Source organism: Loxodonta africana, unplaced genomic scaffold (genome assembly GCF_030014295.1).
Source record: "Loxodonta africana isolate mLoxAfr1 unplaced genomic scaffold, mLoxAfr1.hap2 scaffold_298, whole genome shotgun sequence".
NCBI classification, from domain to species: domain Eukaryota; kingdom Metazoa; phylum Chordata; class Mammalia; order Proboscidea; family Elephantidae; genus Loxodonta; species Loxodonta africana.
The window spans coordinates 71210-77838 of record NW_026975018.1 but is presented as its reverse complement, the minus strand read 5'-3'; positions in this window follow the sequence as shown (position 1 = coordinate 77838).

Here is a 6629-nt window from a genome sequence, read left to right as displayed (position 1 = left end):
TGACAACTCGTCTTTGATTTCAGCTAGTCCCTGGAAATCTCAGGGAGTCTACACTGGGGACAAGAGATTACAGATGAACAGCTACAACAGTAACCTATACCTCGGGGATTTCAGTGATTCCAAAAAAAAAAAAAAAAACCCTCCAATTTTACCCAAACTCCTAAATATGGTGTTAGAAAAATAACATGTAAAGGAAACTGACTACTTACCATCTTCACAAAGATTACCAAAGGAGTTTTCTTGACTGATGTCTTCTTGTCCATCCCAAAGATACCAGAAGATGTCTAGAAAATTCTGATCATAAGCAAAGGAATTTTCAAAACCCAACATGAAGTACAACCTAATCATATGTAAATTCAAGGGGGAATTCATTTCAAAACTTTACACTAATTTATTTTCTAAGTAATCTAAGATATTCAAGGTAATGCCTTGACAGTATGTTCCTACAAAGAAATGAAAATAAAAAATCTCTACTGATAAACCAGAAATAAGGAATTTCAGATAAATTTCAATCACCAAGCTTGAAAGTGATCTAAGTCAAATCTAATTACAACAATTTCCACTGTAGTAAAATGCCATATTAAATGGACAATACATGAACTCCTAATTGTTTAGAAATCATTTATAAAAAAAAAAATTTCTAAATCTAAATAGGAAAAACCTGATTTCTGGAATTTAGTCAGACTTCTCATAATGGAGAAATCTCTATAACAATCCTGATAGTTATGTACTTCTCAAGGATACCCACCCTTTATTTATATTGCTCTAATTTTTAAAATTCCTGGGATTTGTTATACTATTTCTCTGCAGTGGTCCTGGTAGCAGTGACTGGAAATACACAGAATTGATCTGCCCGCCCTTTTTCTGAGCCCTTTTTCACACATTTGAAGATAAATACCATTCCTTCCCTTCCTTAGATATTCTTCTTAAAATGTGAAAAATAATGTTAGCTAGGTTTTTTTTTTTTTTTTCAAATTACTATAGTCTCTCTAAAAATCACATTTTTTTTTTTTTCCTTTACTATCACATAGAATTAGTTTGGATTCAAATTCCTTTGAAAAGGAGTATCCAATTATTATAAATTATATTCTTCCAAATTAATATACAGAAGTTGAGAATATACAGTCAAGATGACATTTTATGATAATGTAATTAATGCTCTTACCTTATTTTTAGTTGGTGAATCAACCTTTCTTTACACTTGGTAGAGTCACCTTCCATTGGCTTTTGCATCCTCAAGGTTCATCTGCAATTCTTTTACGACAGGTCTTTTAGGAAACTGCCTTTCTTGTAATGTGTCTGCATCGATGGGAATGCCTGGGTCAACTTCTGTCACAGCACGGTAATATCTGTGTATCTCTGGGTGTACCCAAGGAGTCTTCACAAGGCTCTTCTAACCTGCCAGATTTCCATCCACCTGGCCACTCTGGCACTCTCATGGGGATCTTCTGTTGGGGCTATTTTTAGTAGAATTCCTTAGATGTTTATTGATGCTTCTCAGAGGCTCTGGCTTCTCTCTGGTAGCACTACCAAATTTCTTGTTGGCTGCTGGTGATCTGATTGCACAATTTGTTGTGTAGTTTTTAAAAGGTTTAATATCACTGTTGTCATTGGGGATGTTTTGACTTCAATGATGATTTCATCAGTTTCTTGCCTTTTGGGCTTACTAAGGAATCGGTTTTCTGCTTCACCTGGTTCACCTGGTTATTGTAGTGGGTTCATACCATCTTTTATGCCAGCCAGGTCTGTCATGAGTTACAGGCTTATACTAGTGTTCCTCAGAGTCTTGGAAATATTGATGTTTTTCTTAACTGAAGTGTTTTTTTCTCTTTTTTTGTACTTTTCTGATTCTTTAGGTGATCTGGAGTCTCTGGGAATACTTTATTATGTCTCCATAGTCTTGGGAATATTCTTTTCTTCTGACTCACACGTGTTTTTCTCAGTTCTCGTACTTTTTCTGAGATCTTGGAGCTCTAGGCTTACTATATGTGGTTTCAACCATCTCTTCACAGCTGCTAGGGTAGTATTAGATGGAATATGCTCAAATTTGTTTACTGATGAGGCATGCTATCAAAAATTCTGTTTCTAGATTTTTTAGTTTCTTTAAAGATTAATTAATCCAAATGTGATTCTGATAGAAGCCAAACTGGCATAGGGCATACTGAACAGTAAAACAACTCTTCCAACTTAAAATCTGCCAGGAAAAAAAAAATTAAAGATTCTCCGCACTGATTTAAATCTCAATTTCCTTCAAACATTTTCACAGTGGAAGCCACAGGTAAAATAACGTAACATGAAAACTAAAGTCTGTGTACTTGCCATGGTACTAGTATGATACAATCTCCCATTGTATAGTCATATCGCAATGTCACGGATTGAAGTATGTCCTCTGAAAAATGTGTGTATTAACTTGCTTAAGCCATGATTCCTAGTATTCTGTTTGTCCTCCATTTTGTGATTGTAATTTTATGTTAAGTAGGAGTAGGGTGGCATTGTAACAGCCTTACCAGGTCATATCCCTGATCCAATATAAAGGGAGTTACCCCGTGGTGTGGCCTGCACTACCTTTTACCTCTCAAGAAATAAAAGGAAAGGGAAGTAAGCAGAAATTTGGGGACCTTATACCACCAAGAAAGCAGTCTTGGAAGCAGATCACATCCTTTGAACCCGAGGTTCCAGTGTTGAGATGCTCCCAGTCCGAGGAAAGGCTGATGCATCCATCAGAAGGACCTTCCCCCAGAGCTGACAGAGAACGCCTTCCCCTGGAGCGGGCACCCTGAATTAAGACTTCTAGCCTACTGGACTGTGAGAGAATAAACTTCTCTTTGTTAAACCGTCCACTTGTGGTATTTCTGTTGCAGCAGCACTAGATGACTAAGACACATATTTAAATGAAAGTGGAATACCAGTGCCAACTATTGTTAATTAATTGATTCAACTATTAATGTTTTAAGGAAACCTTTTCACAAGACTTTGTTTCAAGAAACAGTTAAGCAGGGGTCTGAGCAAGATGCAGTATAAGCAGCCCATGCCTCAAATTCCCTACAACTATAATAAAACAAGAACATATTGGAACGTTAAATACCCTCAGAATTCCAGACAACTGATGAAGGACTAGAGGACCAAAGGGAAGTCTGAATCAAGTAAAAGGTAACACACTAACTGCCAGAGAGCAGGGTTCACAGAATATCTTCACCCCATGCTCCTCCCAGGTACAGCACGGCCAGCTTGGGAGGGAGGAAGCCAGTACAGAGCACAGTGAGGCTTGGAATTTTCAAACATTCAAACACCAGTTGGGGCACCATAGGCAGGCAAGCATAGGAAAGTGGTCCTAGGAAAGGGCACCTTGGCACACTGATATCTCGGTGCCCTGGATTTCCTGGAAGGGAACATCATGCAGCACAGAGTGAGGCCAGGGCTCTATAGACAGCCAGCCACCTGAGAGGGCACCAACAACAGTGAAGCTAGTGCACTCAGACCTAAGAAGGGACATGTCAAATCTGGGGCCATGTGGTTCCTGGGAAGGAACAGAGTGTGATACACAGTGAGACCTGGACTCTGTAGCCAGCCAGACAGCCATATGTACAGGTACCGGAGGCAGAGAAGACTGCACATAAACCTAAAACTGGGTGTCTAAGGAAACTCTGTATCTCATTAGAGGGTTCCCTCCTATCCTGCTAGCATACAAGATGGAAAAAGCAAGGACAGTCCATGAAATACAAGCAAAAAAAAAAAAAAAAACTTCCTGGTTCCCTCCCATTGAAGAGGGGAGGGAGCACAAGTCCCCAGAACTGTTGAGTCAGTGCTGGAAAACTTGATAGCAAGAGTGACTTTGAGCGGATATTTGGAGATGAGCAAGGAAATAAGGAGAAAGGGGGGAAATTGTATGATTTAGAAAAAGAGAAGATTGAGTCTTGGAATTAATTCAATAATATACTCAAATGCCTCTAGTACAACAAAACACACAAAAAAAGACATCCATGAACATGACAGAAAATGTCTGAATTAAAAGAAAACCATAAAAAAGCAAAAATTAGTTTTATGTAGGCCAGGTTAGTGTGAAAAATAGAGGACCTTCAAACAACAATGTTAAATATCCTCACAGAAAGTAAAGAACACACAGGAAACAAACTAATGAAAATCAGGAAAAAACAAACAAACAAGAAACTCAAAAAAAGAATACAGAAATCATTTAAAAAAAACACTGGGATTGAAATAAATACTTGAAATGGAAAACACAAAGGAAAGATTCAAATTATATTCAAGCAGACAGAAGACAGAATAAGTGGACTAGAAGACAGGGTAACTAAGCATATCAAGCCTCAAGAGAAAGAAGAGAAAAAAAGCAACAAAAAGTGAACAAAGCCAAATGAATTGTAGGACTCAATTAAGGAAGCCAACATTAGGATTTTTGGATTTCCAGAACGATAGAAAGAGCTATAAAAAATTTTCCAAGATATAATGGCAGAATATTTCCCAGACCTGAATGAGGAGTCAAGCCTGAAAATACACAAAGCCAGGTGAACTCCAAAAAGAAGGAATACAAAGAGGTCTACACAAAGATATATTTTTAACAAAATTTTTGAAAACCAAGGACAAGGAGAGAGTCCTGAAAGCAGCATGAGAAAAGCGCAATATAACATATAATGGTCCTTGATAAGAATTAGTGTGGATTTCTCCTCAGAATCCCTGGAGCCCAGGAGGAAACTGACACCAAACTCGTTGCTATCTAGTCGATTCTGACTCACAGGAATCCTATAGGATACAGTAGAACAGCCCCATAGGATTTCCAAGGAGTGGATGGTGGATTTGAACTGCTGTCCTCTTCATTAGCAGCCGGTCTCTTAAGCACTGCACCATCAGGGCTCCAGGAGCAATGGAATGACATATATAAAGTATTGAAGGAAAAGACTTATCAACCAAGAATTCTTTACTCAGCAGAGCTATCATTCAAAATTAGAATGAAATCAAGACATTCCCGAATAAACAAAGTTGTGGGAATTCATAACCACCATACCTTCTCTGAAAAAAAAAAAATTAAGGGAGTTTTGAAGACGGAAAAAGAAGACCACACAGTTACTTCTCTGCATGTGGGAAAGTAGAAAAAAAAAGAAAAAGAGATCGCCAATAAAGGTGATAAAACCAAAAAAAAAAAAAAAAAAAAAAAAACCAAACTCAGTGCCATCAAGTTGATTCCGACTCAGCGACTCTACAGTGTAGGCAAATATAAGGACCAGTTGTGTGTATTCTTATGGGGTAAACTTAATAGGGTCTCTATGAATCAAAATCGACTTGACAGCACACAACAAACTTAGCAGTTAAGTTCCACAAGCAGTGCAACAACAAATGCATAAGTACTAAGTACGGACTTATACTAACATAGTATAATGATGTAGCCTGAATCGACTCGACGGCTCTGCGTTTTTTTTGGGGGGGGGTGTCATAACAGCAGAAATGGGGAGGGAAGACTTCGTTACCTGAAAAATCTTCAGGAACTTTTAGATTTTCCACAGAAGCTGTCCCTGCTGTTGTCGTACAGGGCGTGTTTCCATAGCCTGTACTGAACACATTTGGAACCTGGTCCATTGGCAGCTGTAGATAAATAATAAATAAATAACAAAATTAACAAAACTCAGAACATAAAAGCACACATAATATTACGTTAAATAATAATATCATTCACGTGTAAAAGCCACTCGTATTGTAACCTCATATCTGTGGAGTATGATTTCTTCTTTGTTTTTTCCTTATATTCTTATGTGTTTTTGAAAGTCCTGTTTTTAAACTTTAATGTGTGGTTTGCTAGTGCCTAGTTAACTAAGAATTTCAGTTTTTTAAATCTTAAAGCAACACATGTTTTAGCCATGCTTCGTTGTATGTGAAGACCAAGGTAGAGATGGTTGTCATTCCTACTCATTAGCGGAAAAAGAAAGAAAAGAATAGCAGCAAACAGGTTCTAATAGAGGAATTTCAGGGAGGAAGATGGAAGGAGCCTCCTGATGAGAGAGGGGCAACATGCTCTGGTCCCGATCAGAAGAAATATCTCCCGTGGCTATTTGATCCCCTTTGGTCTATATGGAAGGTGGGCTGCTCACTTCTAAGTCCCCCCAAAATGGGAGGAAACCACCCATCTCTCACCGCTCCTTTTGGTTCAAAAAGAAAGCAGAGACTTCATAGGCCCTAGACGAAGGTGAGCTACGGAGCCAGACCTTTATACACATCTAAAAACAAGAGAGGGCAACATAACCTAGGTATAGGTGATAAAAGGTTCTAAATAGCTGATGACATACAGTAGACGTGTTCAGTCATACAAGGTTTCTTTTCTTCACCCAACGATTAAAGACTTTAAAATAGTCTCAAAATTCTAAAACAAAATGATACAAAAGTCCATATGGTTATGTTTTGGAGCCCTGGTGGCACAGTGAATAAGAGCTTAGCTGTTAACCAAAAGGTCAGCAGTTCAAATCCACCTTGGAAACCCTATGGGGCAGTTCTGCTCTGCCCTATAAGGTCGCAATGAGTCAGCATCGACTCGATGGCAATGGGTTTTATGGTTTTCTTTCAAGATACACCCAAATTATCTTCAGTGGTAAATTTTTACTATAATTGCAAGGCCATTTATGTGTCCC